This window comes from Camelus dromedarius, chromosome 36 (assembly GCF_036321535.1).
Source record: "Camelus dromedarius isolate mCamDro1 chromosome 36, mCamDro1.pat, whole genome shotgun sequence".
Lineage (NCBI taxonomy): Eukaryota > Metazoa > Chordata > Mammalia > Artiodactyla > Camelidae > Camelus > Camelus dromedarius.
In genome coordinates, this window is record NC_087471.1 from 1009155 (window position 1) to 1034104 (window position 24950).

At 59.6% G+C, this 24950-nt stretch overlaps 1 protein-coding gene across 7 annotated transcripts in view; it reads right to left on the reverse strand.

The window, feature by feature from the left end:
• The window catches only part of SEMA4D (semaphorin 4D), a 109510-nt gene that overhangs the window by 66054 nt on the left and 18506 nt on the right, over window positions 1–24950 (reverse strand). For all 7 annotated transcript variants that reach the window (XR_010379175.1, XR_010379176.1, XM_064482427.1 and 4 more), the window contains exon 2: window positions 12378–12450. The gene's annotated coding sequence lies outside the window, so the exon portion shown is untranslated. The remainder of the gene's footprint in view (window positions 1–12377; window positions 12451–24950) is intronic.

Here is a 24950-nt window from a genome sequence, read left to right on the forward strand (position 1 = left end):
CCTCCTCCAGGCTCTCCTGCAGGGTCCTGGGCAAGCCCCTAGGCCCCCCCGGGTGTCAGGGTCCAGCCTTGGAAACAGGGAGAGTCGGAGCATCTGGCCGCGGTGGCTGCACCGTGGCGGTGAGGGCGAACGGGGAGGTGGTGGGAGCGAGACAAACGCGGAAAGCCGTGCGGGCCAAGGGGCGTCTCTTCTGCCTCCTGACACTGCCCGCCACGGGCCTAACCCGGGGACCGTCACTCAGCGTCCGTGAGGGGTGGTGGGGCGGGGGCACCGAGCCGCCCTGCGGGGCCTGGAGGGGGCACAGCGCGCAGATGGCGGCGCCCACGCCTGGTCCTGAGCAGACGCGAGGAGCCGGGCAGCGGGCAGGGAGGCGGGCCCGAGTCTGACAGCACGGGCTCAGCCTCCCAGACACGGCCTCCGACCGGCACCCAGCTCCCCAGCCCCAAACTCCCCCCACTGCGGGCAGCAGCACCTGCAGTTCGACGGTTCCCTCGTGCGATCCAGGCTCTCCGGCCTGGGACGCCGCGGCGCCTGGTGACAGCGGGCGCTAACCCACGTGTGCCGTCCACAACGGGCGCGGACTCCCGGCGTCCACCTCTGGTCGCACGGTGACCAGGCTGGAGGCCTGGCTGAGAGGTCCAGTGATGAGGGAAGCTGGGACGTGGCGTGGGCACAGGTGACTGCCACGCACCCTGAGTGATTAAGCCTCAGTCATAGCTGGACAGGGACTGGCCGCACCCAGTGACAGACAGAGGTCCCCGCTCCAGCAGCACAGAAACTTGCTTGGTCCCAGAGCTCAACGCTGACATCCCTTAAACACAGCAACCCAGGGCCAGCTCCACCCCACCTGCCGAACAGCCAGCGCCCAGGCCGCTGCCAGCACGATACTCTTGGCTCCTTCTAACTGGACGGTTCCTAGCGACCCACGGAGGCAGCAGGAGGGCGTCAATCTGCGCGAGATGCGGTGAGGTGGTGACAAGGAGCGAGGCAGGCAGACTCTGCAGGGAGTGGACCCACCTGACCCCAGGCCCCTGTCCCGGTGCCCTCTCGCACCTTCCCCTGCCTCGGAGCCTTGGATGACGGCACCCTGAGCACTGGGCTTGGAGACGAGGAGGAGGAGGCGGGACGTCCACGGCTGGAGCTCACATGGGCTCCTGGGGACGCCCGGGGAGGACTTCCAGAACCTCCCAGGGCCGCGGGACGGCTCTCATCAGAAGCCCAAGAAGGTGTGCACGACGACACGGCTGGGGGAGCCGGGTGACTGCGACCTGAGCTACTGACAAAGCTGGGCTCCTGAAATTAGGGAAGCTATTAATCCGTCCCACCTTGAGTTAAAAGCCGCTCCGGTCAAACCGGCATCACGAAAACATTCACCTGTCGTTCACGAGAGACAAGGACGCTCTGGCTTTAAAGACGCTTGGAGGCAACGCGCTGCCGAGTTCTTCACACTCACTGACTAGAGTTACACGTAACTTGCGTACTTTAAGCCTTTCAGAAAGTCTGCTGTATGCGTCACAATTTTAGGGTGTTTTCATAGATGTATACAATGTGAACTGTCTGTTCTGAATTAGAGAGTTTCTTTGCATCCTTTAAGGTCTGGCTGCCGAGAGTGGAAGCCACGCTGGTCTGTAAACCGCCTGTGAAGACAGAGAGCTCCGGAGGAAGTCTCCTTAAAGCGGCAGCAGCATTAAAAGAAAGGCCTACACTCGGGGCAACACTTCTGTGGTTAAAGCTTTTACCGGAAGAGTAAGGCACCAAACAGAGGCTAAGGGTGTCAAACAGCAGCCCTTGCCATCCACGAACAACGAGGCGCAACACCGGAATCCATTTCCCTTGCAAAGGTGCTCCTCCAGTCACCACGAGCTCGGCAGACGGACCTCAAGACCTTCGCTGCTGCCCCGGACCTCAGGCCCCGGAGGCACCGACCGGTCGATGCGGTTTACAGTGAAACGCGAGAGAAATGTCTATTTTTAAAAACCTATTTACAGATACGTGTACCTTTACCAAAAAGGCAGCAGAGAACCCACCGCACGAATTCCGGCCAAATGAAAACCAACCGACGCACGTTCAGGCTCACGGCACCTTAGCATCAGTTTTAAGCATTAACTCAGCCATGTTTAGCCCACGAGGGCACCGCGTGACAATTCTCCTGTCGGCACACCTGCAGATGCAGCCTAGGCCCCTCTGGGTGACACGGCCCTGGTCACTCAGGAAAAAGGAGGCCACGGTAGACAGACCACCACGGGGGCTCTCAGGGGGTCTGTGCAGGGACTGGCCACCCTGGGGGCCTCTCAGGGGGTATGCGTGGTAGACGGGCCATCATCCAGTTGAGGGAAACGAGAGTTTCCAGGCAAAGAACCCACAGGTCCTGACTCTAGAGCCCAGCGCATTAGGGCCACAACCAGAAGAGATGTGGCCGGAGCACTGACACCAAAAGGGTGCCCCTGGGCTCTGGCCACAGCGCCTGGAGCCAGGCTGTGTCAGGACGCCCGGCCACGAAGAGGGGCGCAGGGAGCCCAGAGGCAGGGGGGGTGGGAGGGCACCCCCCCTACCCCCCAGCCCCGCAGGCTCCTTCTCCCAGACGGCCCCCTCGCCCGACTCGCAGTCCTGGCTGCTTCCTGCACGCACGACCCCTGGGTCCTTCTCGCCATTTCAGCCTCGACACCAGCCCAGCGCCTCCTGTTTCCACTACAATCCCGTCCAACCGTGCAGCGCAGCACCAGGCCCCACGGCCAGGACAGCGGGCTGGGGGCTGGCCGGGGGGTGCTGGCCGTGCCCACCCGCACAGGGGGCCGTCACCCGGGACGGCAGGGAGGAGGCGGCTGCGGGGTGACCGAGGTGCCGCCCGGGGCACTCAGCCCACGGCTGTTTCAACGTCTCTCTTTCCCACTGGACATGCAGCTCACCTGGCACCTCACTGACGCCCCCTCACCGGCCAGGGCACCAGGAGCCTGTCACGTGTCCTCCCCACCCGTGCTGGCCACCGCCTCTGGGCTCTGACTGACGCGGACGGAGTGGCTCCACGCTTCCAAACTCCTGGTGTCTGTTAAATGTGAACGTCTCTGCAAGGAACACCGTCCATCTCGCGGGCCACAGCAGCGCGTGAGGAATTATAAGGACGCCAAGTGCCTGCCGAAACCCAGAGGAGTGGGGCGCTCGCAGCAGGGTGGGGACAGGCGCCAGCATGACCTGCAGCATCAGAAGCAGCTGCCTGGCCAGGGCACCTACTCTGCTGGCTGGAAGACAGCATCCAAGGTAAAATTTGGGAAGACAAATGATTTTGACGTCCGCAGGCACCTAGCGGCTGGCAAGGAATCAGCACTGCCCCCACCCCCCAAGCTCTCCTGTCAAAACCCACTCATGCGGGGCTATGGCCCACGAAGGCCCGGCACGGCCTGGTCCTCAGCCCCCCCCTCACCCCTTCCCAGTAAAGGGAGCAGGTCAGACCACCAGGCACCGACCCTGGGTCAGTGCTGGGACCTGGTGCACGAGCACCAGGGCAGGCCCAGCCCGCAGTCGGCTAGGACCGTCCGCAAACCCCGAGCACAGCCCGTCACAAGCAGCCGGACCCCATGTCTAGAGGACCCGCGTCACCCAGGAGGAACACGCCTCACCGTGGGCAGACACCTCCCCTGCGGCAGCACCAGCTGCTCTCCGTCCTCCGCCCTCCTCCCCACCCGGCCTGCTCCCCATCCTTCTCCCCCAGGGAGGCTCCCAGTTCACGGTCCATGGACCGCAGAGCAGACGTGTGAGGTCCAGCTATTCCTGCAGAGCCTCCAGTCAAACAGGTGTCTGGGGGCCAAACGAGCCTGCCCTGCAGAACGCATCCCGAACCCCACCCGCCCATGGCTGTCACCCGTGAAGCAGGCTGGGCCGCCAGCAGCCGCCCGAGGAAGACTCTGCGGGGCACAGGGTGACAGGACGGCCCCGTGCCTGCGGCACCCACGCCCACCTCCTCTGGCCCAGCTTCCTCATCTGAGTCTGTCAGCAGTCAGTCCTGTGTGGGGTGAGGTGCACGGAGCTCAAGGCACAGCCCCACCTGCCGTGCAGGGGTGGGGCCGGTCCAGTTTGGGCAGCACAGTGGAAACCTGCGCACAGAAGGCATGTGGGGGAGCACAGGGGGCTTCCGGGGAGCCAGAGGCATCTGGGGGACACAGGGCGCTGCTGCCCAGAGGGCCTGAATCAGCGCCCAGGTGTGAGCGCCTGAGGGCAGCCGTCAGACACGGGGTGCCTGGTGCGCAGGCCAAGGGCACATGCACCCCGCCGTGCGCAAAGCCATGAGAAGACCCACGTCCCGGCAAGTCCCCGACACAACGGCGGCGCCAGCGCAACGTGCTGTCTTTTCAGTACCCCCACGATAAGCCTGTTCTCTGTTCAGTGCCTTACTCCTTGGATGCCACTACTTCACTTGCTGAAAAATCTTCCCAAATTCCACATGCACAGAGGAGTCATTTTACCTAACATGATGGTCTTTGGGTCCTTTTTCACCTGACCCCTCCCTCCAACCTCCACCAGAACTTCCTGCCCCCTGCCCCATTGTCCATCCACCCAAATCTTCCTCTGCCCCGGAGCCACGAGACACACGTAAACGTGGACACAAAACACACCCTCCATACAGCTGCTACCCACGTGATGCTGGCACGTGGAAGACAAACGGGTCAGTGGGACGGAATGGAGAACCACTGCAGGGAGCCAGCTGACGCGAGACCACAGTACAGCACAGAGTTGAAGTTCAAGCCATTGGTCAAGGCGTGGACTGCCGAAGAGCGAGCTCTGGCACGCTGGAAGGAAATTAGCCCAGACACCCCCTTTCTCAGGCACCTTCCTCCACAAAGCACAAGCATCTCAGACACGCTCAAGAGCAGAATTTGTACACAAAACAATAAAACGTCTGCAGGAAATCAAGAGACAGCCGTGGAATCTCCCTAACAAACAGGGCTCCCTAGAAGTCACAGACGAGAAGAGAGATTTAACCCCGATGGCAGATGGCACATTCATAAAAGCAATTAGCCAATAACAGATCTGGGAATAAATGCTTTCAAGGCAGAAGAGGATCAACATCTGGGACAAGTAAGCAGCCCCTCAGATGGACGAGGGAGGGAGAGACACCCTGCGAGCGACATGGGCACAGAGCACAAACGGGCAATTCACAGACGGAGCAGGGCAAACCGCGAGGGCGCCGAGCACAGACGCCGCACTCACCAGATTCAAGAGAACACAGGTCACTGACAGAGCCGCAGCCCCGCCCTCTCAGATCCCAACACCAGAAGGATGCTCGCGCCCACTGCCGAGAGCGTGCGGGGTCAGGGCACGCACACGTCCCGACAGGGAAGAGAGACGGGCTGCCGGATCTGCTTTGGAAAGTGATCCGGCACGATCTACAAGACAATGAGACACACACCCTGACCGGCAGGGCCACTCCCTGAAGTCCACGCCTGAATGACAGCCCGTGTGTGTGGCGGGGGTGTTTACGGTAGCACTGTTGACACTGGCTGTGTTCTTTTCCTGCGGCAGTGCTAACAAATGACCATAAACCGGGTGGCTTAGAACAACAGAAATCTATGCTCTCACGGTTCTGGAGGCCAGAAGTCTGCAGTCAGTTTCTTTCACTGGGCTGAAGTGCGGTGTCAGCAGGGCCGAGCTCCCTACGGAGGCTCTAGGAGAGAACCCTTCCTCGCCTCTTCCAGCTTCTGGTGGCTTCTGGCACTCCTTGGTTTGTGGCCACTGTATTAGTCAGTGTCCCCAGGGGAACAGAATCAATAGGATGTGTGTATACAGAGCAAGAGATTTATTATAATGAATCAGATCACGTGATCATGAGGGTTGCCGAGTCCTGAGATCAGCAGTTGGCAGGCTGGACCCAGGAGAGCTGATGGCGCCAGTTCCATCTCTAGTCCGAATCTGAAGGCAGGAGAAGACCAACATCCCAGCTCAGAGACAGCCAGGCAGAGAGAAGAAATTCTCCCGTCCTCCTCCTTTCTGCTCAAGTCAGGCCTTCAGCTGATTGGATGAGGCCCACCCACACGGGGGAGGGCAATCTGCTTTACTCCATCTACAGATTCAAATGCTCATCTCATCCAGAAACGCCCTCACAGACACCCCCAGAAGCATGTCTGAGCAAGGACCTGGGCACCCCATGCCACTGCCAAGATGACAAATAAAATTAGCCATCACACCCACATCACTCTCATCTCTGCTTCCATCTTCCCACCCCCTTCTTCTCTTGTCTTTCCCAATCTCCTCTGCCTCCCGCTCATAAGGACACCTGTGAAGGTATTGAGGGCCCACCAGATAACCCAGGACCACCACCCCACTGCAAGATTCTTAACTGAATCACATCTGCAATGATCCCGTTTCTAGGTAAGGTGACACTCAGAGGTTCCAGGGACTGGAATCTGACGTCTTTAGGGGCTGTTCTTCAGCCTACTACAAGGGACAAAAAAACTAACCCTGCAGCCTGAGTGAGTGGCTCTAAGTGGGACCTGGTCCAAATTCATAATGAACACCGACCAGTCAGTAATTAACGCCCTTCCCCACCACCAACATGGCCAAGAAGACAAAGACACACGATCTCGACTCCATAACAAACACAGCTGGTCCTCTCTCAGGTTCTACTGAGGACACTGCTGCCCGCAGAACCTTCCTGCAAAAATGAGCACCCCTTTGACTCAAGGCACGGACCATCCAAGACCCTGGGGAGCCATGTCTTTCCAACGAGGCAGCAAAACGAGGCGATGGATGCGTGAAGAGTGTTTGTACGCAGCTTGCAAAGAAAGAGGGAGGCATCTCCTTCCTAAACCGACCTCTGGCTCCCCAAACCACACTGTGCAGAATCTGAAAGGCCAGCCATGCCAGGCATGCGGGCTCTGCCTCACCCACACTCCTGCCACCCTCCCGCCCCCAGCTCCAGACGCCCCGGTGCCCAGCCACCGAGAGCACACCAAGGGGCTCGGCGGGGCGAGACTCTCATCTCCACACACCACCCACTTCCTCTCCCTTCCCGTCCAGCCACCCGTCCATGTCTCCCATCACGGGCCACCTCACCCCACGGGTCCATCCTGGTGCCCCACACAGGCCAGCCTCACCTGACGGACGCGCGCATGGAGGGGGGTCTACTCCTGGGAGGACGCGGTGCTGAGCTGCAGCTGGCCCCAACCCTTGGGGCCACTCCCTGGACGGCTTCTGACTCCCGGCGTAGGCTCCCAGGGCTCCCTCCCTGCCAACTTCACGTGTCCCCAAACTTCACTCCCCGCCTCCCAAGGCTGGGATACCTCCCAGATGGCCCGGGGGGAAGTGCACCCCCCATCCTTCCAGTTGCTCAGTCAAAACGTCAGTGCATCCTCGGTACCCACCCCACCCCAGATCCAACCTGGCGGCAAGTCCCCTTAACTCCACCTCCAGATCAACGCCCGTCAGGCCATGCTCCCACCACCATGCTACACTCTGGCCCAAGCCACCACCGCTCTTCCCGGTTCACCTCACAGCCGCCTAACAGGGTACCCTGTCCTACCCCCCAGGGTCCATTCTCCCCAGAAGCCCTGCAGTCCCATCCAAACCCTTAGCTCCCAGGGCTCCCATCTCAGCATCCCTGAGTGTTGATAAGCTCACCATCTACCTACCTCGTCTCCTCTCACCTGCCCTTCCTCGACACCTGAGGCACACTTCTGCCTCAGGGCCTTTGCACCTGCTGTTCCCTCTGCCTGGAACACTCTTCCCCAAACCCAGCCCAGTTCTTGGCTTTTCTTAACCAATTGCCTCTTCTCAGCAAAGCCCTCCCAGGACCCGTTCTCTGCTCGATTTCTCTTCTTTGCACCCACCACCATCTCCCCCCTCATATCTGACATACTGATCCTGTCTGTGGTCCCTCTTGCCAACTAGAATGCTTTCTCCACTGTGGAAGGTCTGGTGCCCAGAGTGTGCCAAGCACAGCTCAGGAGTTCAGAACACTGTTGGGTTTCCACAAATGACAAATGCTGGAGAGGCTGTGGAGAAAAGGGAACCCTCCTGCACTGCTGGTGGGAAAGCAGTTTGGTGCAGCCACTGTGGGAAACAGTATGGAGATTCCTCAAAGGACTAGGAATAGACTTTCCACATGACCCAGGAATCCTGCTCCTGGGCTTGTATCCAGAAGGAGCCCTACTTCAAAAAGACACCTGCACCCCAATGTTCATAGCAGCACTATTTACAATAGCCAAGACATGGAAACAGCCCAAATGTCCATCAACAGATGACTGGATAAAGAAGATGTCGTATATTTATACAATGGAATACTACTCAGCCATAAAAACCGACAACATAACGCCATTTGCAGCAACATGGATGTCCCTGGAGAATGTCATTCTAAGTGAAGTCAGCCAGAAAGAGAAAGAAAAATACTATATGAGATTGCTTATATGTGGAATCTAAAAAAAAAAAGGACATAAATACAAAACAGAAACAGACTCATAGACATAGATACAAACTTGTGGTTGCCAGAGGGAGGGAGGTGGGAAGGGACAGATGGGATTTCAAAATGTAGAACAGATAAACAAGATTATACTGTACAGCACAGGGAAGTATATACAAGATCTCGTGGTAGCTCACAGAGAAAGGAATGTGGCAATGAGTATGTGTATGTTCATGTATAACTGAGAAATTGTGCTCTACACTAGAATTTGACATGTTGTAAACTGACTATAACTCAATAAAAAAAAGTTAAAAAAAAAAGAACACTGTTGGGGTGAGGGCCCCCGGGGGACCTGTCCCTCCCCAGGTGTCACGGGAGAGCCAGGCCTGCTGTCCCGAGGCAGGAGCGGGGCCCCCTAGGGACCACACGCGCAGCAGCGCCGGGCAGGTGTGGAGCCCCGAGGCCTGTGTGTGCGAGGAAAACCTGCCGGACGCAGCAGAAAGCCATTTACTGAAAGGCTTGTTTCACTGGCTTCACCCGTGCACATGACAGCATCGCCACATGCCCACTCTTTCCAGAGAAAACAGGCCTTTGTGGGATATAAATAGCCCAGCCAGATGTGGGAAGGCCTGCGGGTCTCTCCCGGACTTGGGCCACGTGCCCCGCAGCTGCTCAAACGGCAGCCCCCATTCAGCAGCTCGCCAGCAGGACTTCCAGGGGTGGGAGAGGGGGAGACGGTGGTCCCTCCTCCCGCCAGACCCCCGGCAGCAGTCCATCAAAGCCATCACCGACTCGCAGGCTCGGCAGGCCCACCAGCGGGCACACGACACAGCTAGAAGGAGAAGATCAGGCCGGACGCACCGCACATTTCTGTATCCACAGAAAACAGGGAGACGGAAGCCCAGATAAGGGGCCGCCCGGACAGCAGGGCGCCAGGAGGGCCTTTCGGGGCAGCAGCATGCTCACCGAAGCGGAGGGTGGGCTCCCCGCGCGGGGAAATGCGCTCTGAGCATGGAATCCACTTCCCGGATGAGGCCCGGCGGCCCCTGGGACTGTCGGCAGAAATGCAGAAACAACAGTGCTCAGAGCTGGCTTCAAGGCGTCCTCAAAGCCCGATTCTCCTGTTCCTCGTCTGCGCCTCCCAGCCTGCGGGCCGGCGGTGACAGGAGGGGACCCAAACGCAGAGGGCGCCGCAGAGCGGTCCAGCCCCGTGCCTTCCACAGACACACCTGCCGGGCCGCACACGGAGCCACGTGCGCGGTTTCAGGCGAGCCTACCAGTCACACTGTGAGGGAAAGCAAACAGCTGAGGGTGGTGTTAATAGAATGCGTCAGTTAACCCAACACACACCCAGAGCACAATCGAGTCAACGCATAATTAATCCACTGACGTGCGTAGGGGAGGGTGCAGCTCGGGAAGAGTGCGTGCCCAGCGTGCATGAGGTCCCGGGTTCAGTCCCCAGCACCTCCAGTAAAAATAAATACATGAACGTAATTATCTAAACCCCCCCCCGAAACCACCCCCCATATAATACATAGACACGGACAGGACATCCCCAGGTCCTCACAGCCTGCTGTGTATAATTGCCGGCCACACGTGGAGCCCTCCTCGGCCCGTGCGGTGTCAGCCGCGGCACTGGACAACGTGGGCCAGGCGTGGCTGACAGTTCGGAAGCTTCCGGTCACCATAAAGGGACCCTGCACGATCAGAGGTGAGCGGCGGGGAGGGAGGGAGGTCCCAGATGCAGCCCTCTGTCCACCTCAGTCCTGGCTCCTCGGAGCCCCGTCCTCAGCAGGACGGGTGGAGCACCAGCATCAACGGGCGGCTTCTCAGTAGAGACTGAGCGGGGCTGGGCCCCGGCCCTCAGGCTCTCCGACGTGTCACAGTGGCTTTCGGACACACCGTTCTAACGTGCCTCCTTGTCGGCGGCCTGCTGTCCCTGCCATGCAATCTGCACCGTGGGCCTAGAGAGGACGCGTTCGGGCTCATTCCATGCAGGGACCAGCATTAGGGTAGAGCCAGCCACGTGCCGTTTTTACATTACTGAGTTAGTTTCAGTCCCTCAGGCCGGTCTTCAGAGAATCAAGCTCAGGCCACTCACCATGAGTTGGAGCAGCACCCGCGAGACCTGGATGCCCTTAGGGGTGATGATGGGAGGCTGTCCAGGTGACAGCCTCCCAGGGCTGCACACAGGAGACCAAAGACACCCTCCCTGGCCTCTGACACCTGCAGAAGTAATTGGCTCCCGTTTCAGTGTCACTCACATCCACGGTTGTCCCACTCCCAGCTCTGCAAGACGCTGAATGCCACTTGCTAAAAGTAAAGCACCCCTCGTGCCGACAGGCCTATCTCACATCTGCGGAGCCCCTCACCTCCGGGGGCCACCCCGGTACCCGGGCAGCACGCGGCACGGCTGGTTAGGACTCAGGCCGCGGGACTGCACGCCCAGACTGCAGCAGAGCACAAGCACGCAGAGCAACTCGCTCTCTCCACTCAAGTCCTCCCTATAAGCAAGACCGTCCGGTTGAAGGGCTCGGGCCTGAGGGGAAGGAATCGCAGGTGAGACACAAAATCGTCCCCGCAGGCAGACACCCACGTCCTGAACCCACCCTGGGAGGCCGCCGGGCCCGCCTGCTCCGGGACGCGGGGAAGCCCGTGGGCCCGTGACGGCCCCACAGCGGGCACCCCAGCACCCCCGGCGGTCCCGCGTCTCGAAGCCGGGCCTCCCGGGCCACCTGGCCCTCCTCTCACGGGGGACGCACGATCCCAGCGGGCAGCTCCTCACAGAGGCTGAGCTTGGTTCACGGCACATCCCAGGACTCTCACCACAGAGACAGACGGACGGCCCGCAGCGGCAACGGAAGGACACGCCTGCTGCGTCCTCACATGAAGAACCCACCGATGTGACAGTTCCCTGTGAGCTACTTCAAACTGGCATTTGAATCCTGAAATGAGTGGTTTCCCTCACTTCAGTGCAAGCTGCAGACTATTATTCAATCATCCTCAGCCTTTCAATCGTCTTCTGTAAGCGGACTGTTTATAACGTGAAAGGTGAGGCCAGGGGGAGGTTCCTACCATGGCTGGGGGGGGGGGGGGGGAGGTTCCAGGGCCGAGGAGTCAGGGCAGAGCCAGGAGCACGGGGACCGAACCCGGAGCGCCCCCGCTGAGAACAGTCCAGTGGGAACGTGAACGTCCCACACGCTGAATGTAAAAGCCGCTCCGGGAAGCTCCCTCTAACGCAAGCACGTCTGGACAGACAGTGAAGGGAGGCCTCGTCTGGGACACGCAGCGACACCTGCGGGTCGAGCGGCCGTGCAAGCCCCTCCAGGTCGCAGGGTGCCCAACAGGGCTGGACCTGACCCTCCCGCCACCCTGCTCCCCCGCCGCGTCCAGAGCTGCCAGCATGGCTCCTGCTCAGTTTCCTAGCTCTTCTAGAAGCTTATTCTCAGGCCCAAACAGACAGGATGGCTCCCTCTGAAGCCTCTTCTCTCCCGGCTCAATCAGAGCAAGTTAATGTGATGGAAACTCAAGCCGTGTCCGGGGCGGCCCCTGAGCCGCAGACCGCCCCTCCAGGGCCACAGCAGGAACCGAAGCTCCACACCCCGGTTTAGGTCTGCGTGCCAGGGAGTGAGGCTGGAGGACCCGGGCCGTGAGCCCATGCAGGGGAGCGGCACCCAGGGCGGCGACAGAGGGAACGCCGGGAGGCCCTGAGCCAGCAGTCCCGCTGACGCTGGGCGGCGGGCCCCTCTGCAGCCTGGCCCGTCCCCTCCTGCCAGGGAGCCCTGGGCCATCCCTGGGCCCGCACCCTCAGCCTGGCCCCCGCAGCCCTCCCCCTGCCCTGGCCACGCGGGGCAGCGACGCCCTCCCACGCCCGCCCTCCACCGCGGGCGCGCCAAGCAGAGGAGGCCGCTGGCTGGCCACCTGTGACAGGCCCTGCTCAGGAGCCGCTTCTAAAAAGAACCACTCTCTGCAGGCGGCTGTCATCCCCTACCTGATGATCGGTGTCGTCGAACATTTCAGCAACGGGGGTGCGGCTCCTTCCCAGCGTCTGCTGACGGCAGAGCCTGAGACAGAGTGAGAAGAGGGGGCGTATTAGCAGAGCAAACGTGAGCCAGAAGCCCTCACCCTCCCTCCTACGCGCGCACACACACACATGCCCCACGGGCCCCCGGGGCTCAGTCACGGGGCGCAGCTCACCTGGCCAGGTGAGCCCAGACGCAGCATCCGAATGAACTGGAGCAAAGAGTGTCACCTGCGCCCCGATTCCATCCAGGCCACCCCCTTTGCCCCGGGTTCACGTGGAGCACGGACTCTGAGTGTGAGCGCCGGGGGTGCTGGGGGAGCGGGGCTGGGTCAGGCCTGGCCGGCCACGGGGTGAGTGGCGGTGACGTTACAGCAACACAGCTTCCAAACGGGTCCCTCCGTCAGGGTCACGTGGGAGCGAACTGTTGCTGCTCAAGCTTCGTGTTTCCACAATGTTTACGTTTTATGATGAATTACGGACGTAAAAACCAAAATCAGGGAAAGAGGAAGGGGGGAGGGGGTGGAGGAAGGGGAGAGTCAACACAAGGAAGGAAGAAGCCAAAAACGTCCTGGAATTTGTGAGGGTTTTGAACCACCTTAAAGCAGAGCAGGCCTGCGAAGCATCCCCCAGCAACGAGGCTCAGGGCTCCTTCCTTCCCCAGGCTCCCGGCCTTGTCCCGGGGGCGCCCCGAGCCCCCACCCAGCCCCCCGGGCAGCGACCCTGCCGATGGCCAGCGGCCCCGCGCCGGCCCTCTGTCCCCGGAGCCACTCCTGCATGCGACGCGCCCTTCCCGTCGTCACGGCCCAGCCCACGCGCCTTCCCTGGAAGCAGGTCCCCGTGGGAAAAGGCCCGGCTGGGCGGCCCGGCTGCATTTTCGGCGCCCAGGTGGCTACAGCCCACAGCCCGGCAGCTGCACGGCCACCACCACGACAGACCTGCTCCCTGCAGAGCTCAGCCCGGCAGCCTCGCCTGCACTGGCCCTGCGATCGGCGGGTGGACCTCCCTCTGTGATCCCGAAAGGGCTCCCTGCACGTGAGTCGGACAAGACAGAAGCCCCCGCTCACCCGGGGCAGCGCGAGACACAGGCCCCCGAGTTCCACCCTGTGCCTCCTCACAGATCAATCGGAACAAAACACGTGTTACCCAACTCGGGTCCAGCTCCTCCCTTCCAGACCTCCCTCCTCCCACCGCCAGGCTGAGCCCCTCGGACGGCCCCCCTGAGAACAGCCGGCCTTGGGGGGCACACCCTCCGATCCACCATCCGCTCACTCTACTCCTCCACCCGCTGCCGCACACCCGGGTCCTCAGCCTTGTCTACGCCACCCTGCAAAGGAAAACCCGTTTCCCTGACCCCTAACGTGCTTGGTGATTTCACGGTCACAGGTCTCTCCACCGCCGAAGTCCCCTCCCGGCTCCCCCACAGGAATCCCTCCTGATAGAGCCTCTTCTTCCTGAGTCTGGTATCCTTTTCCGTTTGACAACTGATCGCAAACGACTTGAAGCCCAGAGCACGTGGGCCTGATGGAGAGTTGAGACCTCTGGCTTCCACCACCGTGAGGCCTCACAAGGTTCTGTACGGTCCCACCAGTTCAGGGGCAGTTCAGGCGGGCAAGAGAGACGGGGGGAGCAACGTCAAAGGAAGACCCCAGCCCTCACACACGCCCAGTGTCCCCCACACTGAGGAAAACCCAGCCCTTCCTTGGAGGCATCAAACACCGCACACGGGACCTTCTGCTTAAGCCGACACCCCTCCAAAGGCGGGCAGGGCTCCGAGAGCCATCAGAAGCATGACACACAGCGTTCCAGGACCCCTGCTCCCCACGCCCCTGCAGGGAGACAAACGCCTGGCGGGAGCGCTGCCCACCACCACCACCACCACCACACGCTGGCCCTCGTGCTCCGGGGGGTCGCCCCTGAGCTGCTCACCGCGCTCCTGAAGGCTGAAGACTCCCTTCTCGGGGGGAGGGCGTAGCTCAGAGGTAGAGCGCACGCTTAGCACGCACGAGGTCCTGGCTTCAATCCCCAGTGCTTCCATTAAAAGAAAAACATACTTACCTCTCCCTACAAAAAAAAAAAAAAAAAAATACAAAAAACGAACCAAAAAAAAAAAAAAAATACAAGACTCTCTAATCATGCTGCAACCAAATGTGTGAAATGAAATGTTCCTCTCGCTGGTAGTCAGAAAAATGCAAATGAACACAAGATGTCCTTCTCCCCCCACAGAACTGACAAAGGGAAAGCGCTAAGGCTCAGCGGTGGTGAGGCGGGGTGAGCCCCCCCCCCCCGCTGTCTGGCTACGCGTGAGGGGGAGGAGCTGGGACGGGCACCCACACAGAGAAGGTCTCGTCCAGCGGACGCTCACCAGCCTAACACTAAGACGTTCCCAGAGACAGGATGCAACACGTGCCGTCATAGAAAGGACCAGACCGCACCGGAGAGCGGGCCTGCGTCGCCCTGGACACACGGCCCTGGGCAGACACTGCGGTTCTGAGTCAACACGCAGCTCCTCGGCCCACTAGGGAGGGAGCGGGAGGCACGTCGACACACGAGGAGACCATCAAGGACAAACCCCAAAGCACAGCCTTCATCTGAGTTCCCTCCCACCCTGCGCAGAGGCACAGGGGCAGAAACCACGGTGTCTACACCCCAGAGAGCCCTGGGTGGGTCTGGGATCAGCGTTTCTTCAGCGACACGTGAATTAGTGGATCAAATCTAACAGAAAGGGAGGGTGTGTTTCAGCAAATCGCTCTTCCCAGCAGCTGATTAAACTCGGACTGGGTCAGGAAAGGACATCCTCGGGCTCTGCTGGGACCACACACGCCCCACCTGGGACATCGTCTGCGTAGCCAAAGGGAAATGCGTAGAAATCAGCCAGCACCACTGGGCTTGAATCCCTGAACCTGGTTTCTCATGAATGCAGGTGCTGGGACATCCCACTCCCTTCCCTCCAAAACTCTGATACGGTGCCATAATTCCTCGCAAATTAAGATCATTCACGAATGTCATTTACGATGGGAAAACCTGCAAAGCTGGTTTCTGCAGACGTGTGGGGACTCTGAGGGAAGGGGTCCCGACTCTCCCCTCATGACAACACTGATGTGTCCATCAACAGGAAACCACCGACAGGACGTGGAGACGCTGCGGACCCCTGTGATCCGAGAGCTGTTTCCTCCACAAGGTAGGCCTTCCTTTGTACCCCGATGGAATGCCTTAAATCTGAAGGAGAGTGCACCCACGTACCAGTTGGCAGGAAACAAGAAAAGCCGATCATTCAAAACCACAGGCCAGCAACACCCTGAACTGAACACTGTCCGTGGCCATTTCCAAAGGCACCAGCGGCCCCTCCTGAGCTGCAGATCCTGACAGCAGCCGTCCTTCACCCGACAGTCCAGTCCTCTTGGTGGACTGGGGTTCGTCTCTGTTCAGCAGGGCTACGCGGGGGATTTCCCCGATCAAGTCTTGACCTTCTTCTTTCTGCTCAAGGTCACAGCCACCTGCCCACTGTGGTTGGTTTCGGCAGCAGGGAGAGGCCTCTCCCCACGTGCTGAGGGAGGGGGAAAAGCCAGGGTCACCAGAGTGAGCGCCCCACGAGGGAGCCTGGCCTCGCTGGGGGCCAGGGTCAGCCTTCACACGGGGAGGCTGTGCTGCAGGTCTGCTGGGAACCCGGGGTGCCAGGGCGGCCTCGGCCCCCCCTGGAACAGGCCGGGTCGAGTCCCGGCCGTTACACTCCGTGGGTGAGGGTCCTGCTCTCTGCTCATGCTCACGATTACCGCGCAAGCCCGCTGGCACCGGCTCCTTTCCTTAACTCAGTGTGTGTCTGCCCTTGGCCCTGCGCCCGCTCCACAGCTGTGAACACGTGGCTCGCTCCACACCGCACCGGACAGATGATAACTGACCAGTACACGCTGACCGGCCCGGCAGGCCGCACAGCACCAGCCCAGGAAGAGGATTTCTTTTCAAAGTATCACTGAAGAGCCGCCTTCTGACACAGAAAAGACCGGGAACTCCACACATGAAGCGCCCACCCGCCCTCCGTGACCAGATTTTGGCCCACATCCCACGAAGGACAGACAGGAGGAGGCGCCGGAGGCCGCTGGGACCAGCACCGCCCGGTGAGGAGGGCTGGCGGCTCAGCCAAGGGGCGCGTGGTCGTTAAAAGATTAAAACAACTGTGTGTTTAAAATGTTACTTAATAACTCAGTACTCAAGACGTGCTACAATGCCTTCAAAGGAGAAGTCAAAGAACCGCAAAATGATGCAGCGTTGGCCAAGGCGGGGGGGAGACTGCTCGGTGGCACGGGGGTCCTTCTGGGGTGATGAAAAGGCCTCAGACACAGGTGGCGGCTGCATGCACCTGTGAACGTGCTAAATGCCGCTGAGCTCCTCACTGTGCTGTGGTTAATTTTATGTGAACTTCAGCTCAATTTAAAAAATACAGAATAAAGGAATATTGAATTTCCAACCGGCACAAAACTGGCTTTTTCTGTGGCAGATCAACTGCTCGGCCACTGCACAGAATTCGTCTGCCCATCTAGAGCGAGGGTGGTCTGCACGGCTGGCAGTTCTGCACAACTGAGGGCTGTACCACGACCCACGAGCCCGAGGCCCCCACGTTCCACCCAAAGGCCGCTCACTCGGAAGTCCAAAGTGGACCGAAGGGAGGGCAGAGCTGTGAGATTTGGGAGGGAAGGGGGCTCGGGACCCGGCAACAGTGCGCAGTGAGATGCAGAGTGAAGTCATGTCCAGGGGACTCCTGCATCTCTAGAGGGAAGCGGGCGATGGCGGGAGAGCTGGGGAACGGGGAGCTGGAGGTTCGCCCCTGACAGAGAGGAAGGGATGGAGGTCCCGGGGCATCGCTGTCCAGGGAGAGCCCGGCGGTGTCTCAGGAGCCCCTCCCAGGCTGAGGGATGCTCCCAGCACCAACGGAGCCCACACACACACAATGCTGAAGGACACAAACAAAACAGGACTCCCCTGACTCAAACAGGACACCATCGTGGTCCCTTAGCTCTGGGCTCACAGAGCCTTGGAAGTAAGTAACGAGGACGCCCATTCACTTTCAGAAACGCCTTTTCTTTCTGCCAAACTGGAATTCTTTCCAGGGTTCCTCGAGCATCTCTAGGAACCCCTAATGTCGGGGGGGGGCGCTACTCGGGCCTACTCCTTCTTTAAAAACAAAAAACAAAATACCACTGCTCTGGAAGCCACACGTGTTCACCCCAGTCTGCACCCCCCCAAGACCCCGTCCCACCTGCACGAGCCTGCTCTGACACACCGATGCCAAGTGGACCATGCCTCACAGGCCAGAGCCCTGACCGCACTCCAGGGGCACACGCTTACCGGAGAGGGCACCCAGGGACTCTGAGGTTCCCTCTGCACGGAACACACGCGGTGTCGCGCCGAGCGCGCACGTGCTTCCGTCCGCACGAGGCCACGCTCGGGAAACGTCTGTCTCACGGTGGGGCTGGTCAGAGGCGCGCACGGCGATGAGTGTGCAGTGATCCACACCCACGTGACCCGTCCCCGGACAGCGCACGGCAGCGCGAGCGCTCCTGACCGTCGGTGTTTTCGGGTGAGTTCTGTTTCCACGTGAAGCCCAGGGAGGTGGCCACCGGCCTCAGGGACTCCTCTCTGGGCTCCCAGGACGATGACACATGAGAGCCATGTCAGTTACCGGACCCTCTGCGAGGCTGCGGCTCCACGTCCGCTGTCCTCCCGCTCCTACGGAACGAGGTCCTCAGCCCCCGGCTCCAGAAGGCATGGCCCAGCGAGGGTTTCGTAACTCTTTTACAAACAATCAGAACAGATACTAAAATGTCACCAAACTCCTGGAAAAACCTGAATGATTAATCTGCAGAGCTGACAGCAGAGGTGAGGACTAACAGGGGCTCCCCTTCTTAGCGGTCAGAGCTGAAAACTCCCAGGGAAAAGGAATGCGCATTCCTCCACCTGGCGTCCTCCACCCACACCCCTCCACCCACACCCCGCGCCTGCAGACACGGGGACAAGGACGCGGGAACTTCATGGGGTGGGGGGGCTCCACGCACTTTACCTCCTCCCAGCCTGGCTGCCAATCTTCTGAGACCTCAGAACTCCGTGGCTTTGTGACCCCCCGCGGGGCGACCCCCGCCCTGCCCAAGGCACCATGCTAGCGTTCGGCTCCTACAACTCAGCCCCGAAGGAGGCTAGGGCTGCAAGCGTTACAAGGATGTAGACCCAGACTCTCTCTGGTGGACGGGCTGCTTTTAATTCCCCTCCTTTCCGTACTTCCTACAGTAACACGTGCTGCTTTTATGTTAAGGGGGGAATCACACCTGCGAGAGTTACAATTTCTGCAAGGCTAGGACCCACCCCACATCCCCCATCTGGAAACAGCCCTCTCCACACCTGAGCTGCCCCGGCGGCCCCTCACCTGGATTCCCTGGCCGGCCACAGCCTGCGGCAGACGAGCAGCAGCAGGACAGACTGGGCTGCCACAGGACCGTGGCCCAGTGACCAGTCCAGGGTGATCGCCGCGCCAGGCCCGGCCATCCAAAACACACGCCATCATTAGGAAAACTCTGCTCCCCACAACCACGCCGGGGTCTGCGCAGGGAAGAGCTCCACTCTGCTTGTAACAGGTATTTCCAAACCCTTCTGCTTTTGCAAAAACCTATTTTCTTTCTCTGACTCATCCTAAAGCCCCATGTGACACAGGTTTTTTAATTAAATGGAGCAAAATTAATCTTGCGTGATGAATGACTAAACAACTCTGACCCTTCCCCTCGCTTAGGAAGATGTCAGATATCAGAGTCAGGATGGCCTGAACGTCAGTGTCCCCCCCAAATTCAGGTGCTAAAGCCTGCCCCCCAGTGTGACGGTATCGGGAGGGGGGGCTCGGGGAGGTGGGCAGGGCACGAGAGTGGAGCCCTCCTGAACGGGATTAGCACCCTTACAAAGGAGGCCCCGGGGCACTCCCTCGCCCCTGCTGCTGCGTGAGGACCCAGTGAGAAGTCCAGGGCCTGAACCCTGCGGCACGCGGATCTCAGGTGTCTAGTCCCCAGAGCATGAGAAATAAATGTCTGGGCCCCGTAATGTTACCAAAAGTAAGTTTGTCTGCCTGCAGCACCGTTGGGCCAAAAAACTGAAACATCGGAGTTTGGAGCAGAGAAAGGTTTACTGCAGGGCCGAGCAAGGAGGACAGGGTGGCTCCCGCCCAAGAAAACCCCAAACTCCCCAAAGGGCGTCAGCAAAGCATATTTAAAGTCAAGTAAGGGAAGAAGGTGGCAGGGTATGTGGTCAGTTCGTGCACAGTTCTCTGATTGGTTGATGTCAAGGGAACAGGGCTGTCAACACTATCAACCCTCCGGCATCAGAAGGACTGGGGGCCACGTGTTCTGGATCGTCAAGTAGTTAATTTCTTCCCTTTGGTGGTGGTTTTCAGCATCTGAAACACTCAGGAAATGTACACGAGACACGATTACCTGGCGCTTCAGGAGGAGCTCCAGCAGAGGACACAGGGGAGGGGTCTGACCCTGGAATGCCCCGCAGGGTCCTGCTCGGTTACAAGCCGCCCGGTCCACGGCACCGTCACAGCAGCCCACCCCCCACAGCTCTGTCCTTCCAAAAACGTCTCCTTAAGGATTCGTGATGAAGGAAGACAACGTCTGGTGCATTGTCAGCCACCTTCCGTCCCAGCAAATAACCCCCCCCACCCAGTCTCGGCTTCGGCCTCTGACGGCGACACACCCTCCAGAGGCCTTGTTTCACCTGGTTTCCAAAGTAACCCAATCTGCGGCCTCGACTAGAAACAGATGAAGTACGCATCAGCCAGTGCCGCAGACACACCGCTCGGAACAGTCCCCTTACATGTCATAAACAAGGTGAGAGTCTCTCCCACCCTTTAGGGCGAGTCCCCCATGTGGGACGGCTCCCCGGCGGCAAACTGACACATCTGGAGACACGTGAACACGTGCAGGTCGCTGGGGGGCCGCGTGTCAACTTTCCCGCCCCCCCCGGGCACCAAATGTTTCCCCAGCGGCTTACAAGCCTCAATGTTCCTCCGAACACACCTCATTTGCTACTCCCCCCGGACACCCAGGGCCCCGAGGGAACCCAGCCCAGGGAGACGGGGCAAAGCCTTCGGCTGGGATGCTGGCCCCATTCCCAACAAAGGCTGCCTCTCAGACACCAGGTCTGACACATTCCCAGCTCCAGTGTCAGGAGGGAGAGGTGTGGCCACTGCAGACCCCAGAGACAGGAATGGATAAAAGGGGGGAATGCCACGGACAACAGTGCAAGTAAACCCCCAGCCCAGAGGGAATGGTCCAGCCTGTCAACCACCACAAACCGCCACAGTGCGCCACGATGGAACAGACGACCTGAACAACACTAAAATAACAGAATCCATGGCTAAAAACCCCTTTGAAAAAAACATCTCCAGGCCCGGATGGTTTTACCAGCGAATTCTACCAAACATTTTGGAAACAGCAACACGCATCAAAACTCATACACCTGTAGACCAAAATTGCCATTTTTCCTGTAAAATATACAGAAAAACAGAGTGAAAAGGACAGCATCAATTTGACTCAAATGGTTTTAAAAACACCTTTGCTTTTAGCTGGACACGAAAGGGCAAATACTATGCAATTCCATTTGTCTGAGGTGCCTGGAAGAGTCAAAGTCACAGAGACAGAAAGGAGAACGGTGGTGCCGGGGGAGGGGGGGGGAGCCAGCGTTTAGTGAGTGGGTGCAGAGGCTCACTTTGGAGATGGGAAGGCAGGAACGGCTGCCAACAGCGTGAGTGTACTTAATGCCACTGAACTGCGCACTGAAAAGCGGTTACACTGGTAAAGTTTATCTAAAACCACCTTTACTCTTCATCAGGAAAGTCGACTTCCCAAATTGTACTCGTATGAAAATGAAACAGCACAAGGGCGTTCTGAAAGCAGGCAGTGAAACCTTGAGCGGTGGACCCATCTCTGCAGACGCGTGCGGCGTGGCCTGGCATGCGCACTCCGGACTTCCTTGCACGTGGCGAGCGCGCAGGCGCCGCCACACACGGGACAGGGTCTGCCTGTACCGTGATCACGAACCAGACAGACCCTGAGTCCATCTGTCCAACCCTTTGGACTTTCAAAGAATCTTGCTTTTGCTTCCCACAAAAGGCAACCAAAAGCTCGGTAAAACACATCCACGGTCTGAAGAAGGATGTTGCATTCATTTCTGGCCAGACCTGAGCCAACCAGAGCCTTAAACAGACCAGCACGTGGACAGAGGGCCACGGAGACTCTGGCCCCATCAGTCAGTGATAGAGGTTTGAGTCCCTTTCCTTACCTCCCCCTTGAGGTCATCCAGAGAAAAGGGCAGAGAGAGAAGGGGGGCCACACCCCCACGGCCGGATTTCTAGATCCCGGCACCTGCCCTGTGTGGCCCACATTCCTGAATCAGAAAAGTTTCAGTCCCTTTGCAGCTTCTGGGCCCAAGTCCTCCCCCAACCCCGACAATTGCCAACTGACTGAACCCCAATGATGTCCACATGCAAAGTACAGCTTCCAGACACCTGCCACCAACAAACACCAAAAATAAACACAGCGTGACTCCCTCACCCAGCTCCGCGCGCCACAAGCTTCTGAACGGTAATTAACCCCCGTGTAAACTCCGGGTTGGTGGCCGAGTCAAGAAATCACTGGCATTTTAATCCAAATAAGAGCATCACAAAGATTACGCTGGACAAACAAAGGAAAAACTGATCTGAATGTTCCCAGTTCTCAACTTCCAACAGCACTCCCCCGCGTGCACAGCTTAAAGAGCCGTGTATTACGAGCAAACAATCTCTGCAAACCGTGTCTGAGTTAGTTTCTCCTTCTTTCTCTGTGGTTAGGCCTCCAATCGTTCAACGTCCACGCAGAACACACGCCTCAGGACACGGGGACCGCTTCTGAAAACCCCCATGCACTTCATCATCTCTGTCAGGTTTTATGATTCCAAGAACATCCTGACTGAGGACAGGGCTGCGAAGAAGAAAACCGACCCAGCCGCTGTGTCCCAGACCTCTACGTGACAGACACGGGTCCCTCGAAGCAGAGGAAGGAAGGCAGAAAGGACTTTTGTTCCCTGACACGTTCCTCCTGGCCAACCTTTCCAGTGTGTCAAGACCGGAGGGCGGGCCCAGTGTCTGTCACCCGTGAGCCCCACGGGGGTTCCAGCTGTGAAGGCCCCGGACGTGCCATCAGGCCACCCTAGGAAGTTCCAGAAGACACCCTGAGCCGGGCAGCTGGTGCTTTAGAACCTGGGGGGCGGGGGGACGGGGCTGGAGCTGCCAGCGCTCTGCACTCACCGCCGTCACCAGGCGTCTCCGGAGCCAGCTCTCCGGCACCCCAGCGGCACCCCCAGTGGGGGAGGGTCGGCTCAGGGCACCACGAAGGCCCCACCAGCCCCCGCAGGAGGCACCAGCTGGACAGATCAGAGCGTCAGAGCAGCAGACTCAGGCACGTCCCCGGCCGCCAGGGCAGGCCGTGCCTTCCTAAGAAACAGCGAGCCCAGAGGCTGCCCTGGAAGCCTCAGAGGCCGGGGGTGGTGCCCGCACCATGCCCCACACACCCAGAAACGAGGCGAGGCCCTGGGGCCCCGGGGATGTCTCTCTGAGCCTCAGCCAGCAGGGAAGCCACCAGACACAGCGCCAGGCCCAGAACCCACGCTCCCTCCTGCCGCCCGACCCTGGCCACAGCCCCGGCCCCCGTGCCTCGGGCATACACCCGCCACCCTGCCCGCCACCCCGAGCCCTTCCAACCTCCGGGGCCAGCCTGCTCGCCCAAGCACGCACACGCGTTAGCTTCGAGCGTCACACCTGATAGGAAGGAAAGAAAAGACCCACCTTCCTTATCAGTCTGGGGAGCCCTGCCTCCCTCCCCTCGGTCGCCAAGCAGGCGGTTTCCAGGCCAAGCCTGCCCCAGGGCAGCACGCTGCTCCTCTTCTGTTCCACCCTAGTTACTTATCATCCAATTAACAGGACGGCCAAGAGGCCCGACAAGAGCGTGCCAGGCGGACAGGAGGCCAACCTCGGCGGCGTGGAGGGCAGCGACAGGGCGGCCAGAGCGGGACCTGAACGGAGCTTTCTGCCCAGAAAGAGACGTCATCAGGAGGCGGGGCACCCAGGTTCCAGCTGACAAGCACCTGCACCTCGTCCAGGTCAGGAACCAGAGCGTTTCGTGGAAAGAGGGTGCCAAGCACCAGCCCCAGAGACTCCGAGGGAGTCGCTCAGGCCTAACCATGGGGCCAGAGGCAACCACGAGGAAGGTGCAGTCCCAGTGAGGCCACAGGCCAGCGGGCGTGGGGCTCAGCGCGCACAAGGCCAGAGCTGCACTCCCAGCCCCATCAGGACGCAAGGAGCACCGCCTTCCTCCAGGCCGGAGCCGGGCTCCACGCACGGCCTCTGCAGGTGAGCCACAAGCCCCGCCTGCCTGGTCAGGGAGCAGTCACCCCGTGGGTGGACATCCTTGTGCACCCCAAGTGAGCGCACGCACCTAGCCTACAAGCCATCACAGGGGCGAGGCGCTGGGGGATGCTGACCAGGACGGTTAACTTTATGCATCACCTCGGCTGGGCCACGGTGCCCAGGTACCTGGTCAAGCTGCTCCAGAGGCTTCCGTGAAGGCGTTTTTTGAATGTATTGCTACTGAATTCAGCAGCCCTTGACTAAAGCAGGTTACCTCGCTGCTGTGAGTGGGCTCCGTCCAGCTGGCTGCAGGTCTCCGCAGGAAACACACTGATCTCTCCCGAGAAAGGGGAGTTCTACCTCCAGGTGGCCTGAGCCCCCAGCTTCTGGCCTGGCCTGCGGATTTCAGACTTGCCAGCATCCCTAATTACGTGAGCCGCTTCCTTAAAATACACTTCTCTTTCTCTCTTTCTACACACACACACCCCCCCCGTCAGTTCTGTTTCTCTACAGAACCCTGACTGATACAATCAGGGGCACAGCTTCCCAGATGCCACCTGCCTGGGCCACCCCAGCTCCAGAGCAGAACCTTGCTGCGGAGAAAAGGCCCTGCGAGTACAGAGCGCCCCCCAGAGGGCCCCATGAAAAGGCCGCGTGTGCACACGGTCAAGGACCCACCAGCTAGCGTCCTGTTGGGGTGAAAACTGCTCCCAGGAAGACGTGCTGCGTTACGTATGACGCTGTGACGACTTCTCACCTGTACACGTGACCATTCTAGGTAAACGAGAGGCGTGGGGGGGAGTCGGGGAATCAGTTTTATCATTTGGCTGAAAATACAATGAGGATGATGAACAGAAAACTGGTCCCATCAGCCTCCTCCTGCGCAGAGACTCCTAAATCCACGAGCGCCTTTTGGAATGCAGGCCTCCCGCTCTGCTGTGCACTATTTTCATGCACACACATGCACACATGCACACGCACAGCCAACCACAGGCACCACCAGTTCCTTTTCTGGGCCCCGTCATTCACAGGGGCCACGGGACGTCCCAGAGGCGGGCAGCCAGCCTGGCACAGCCAAAGCCGGCCCCAGAGTGAGGGACACGGAAAGCTCCGACCCCTCCGGA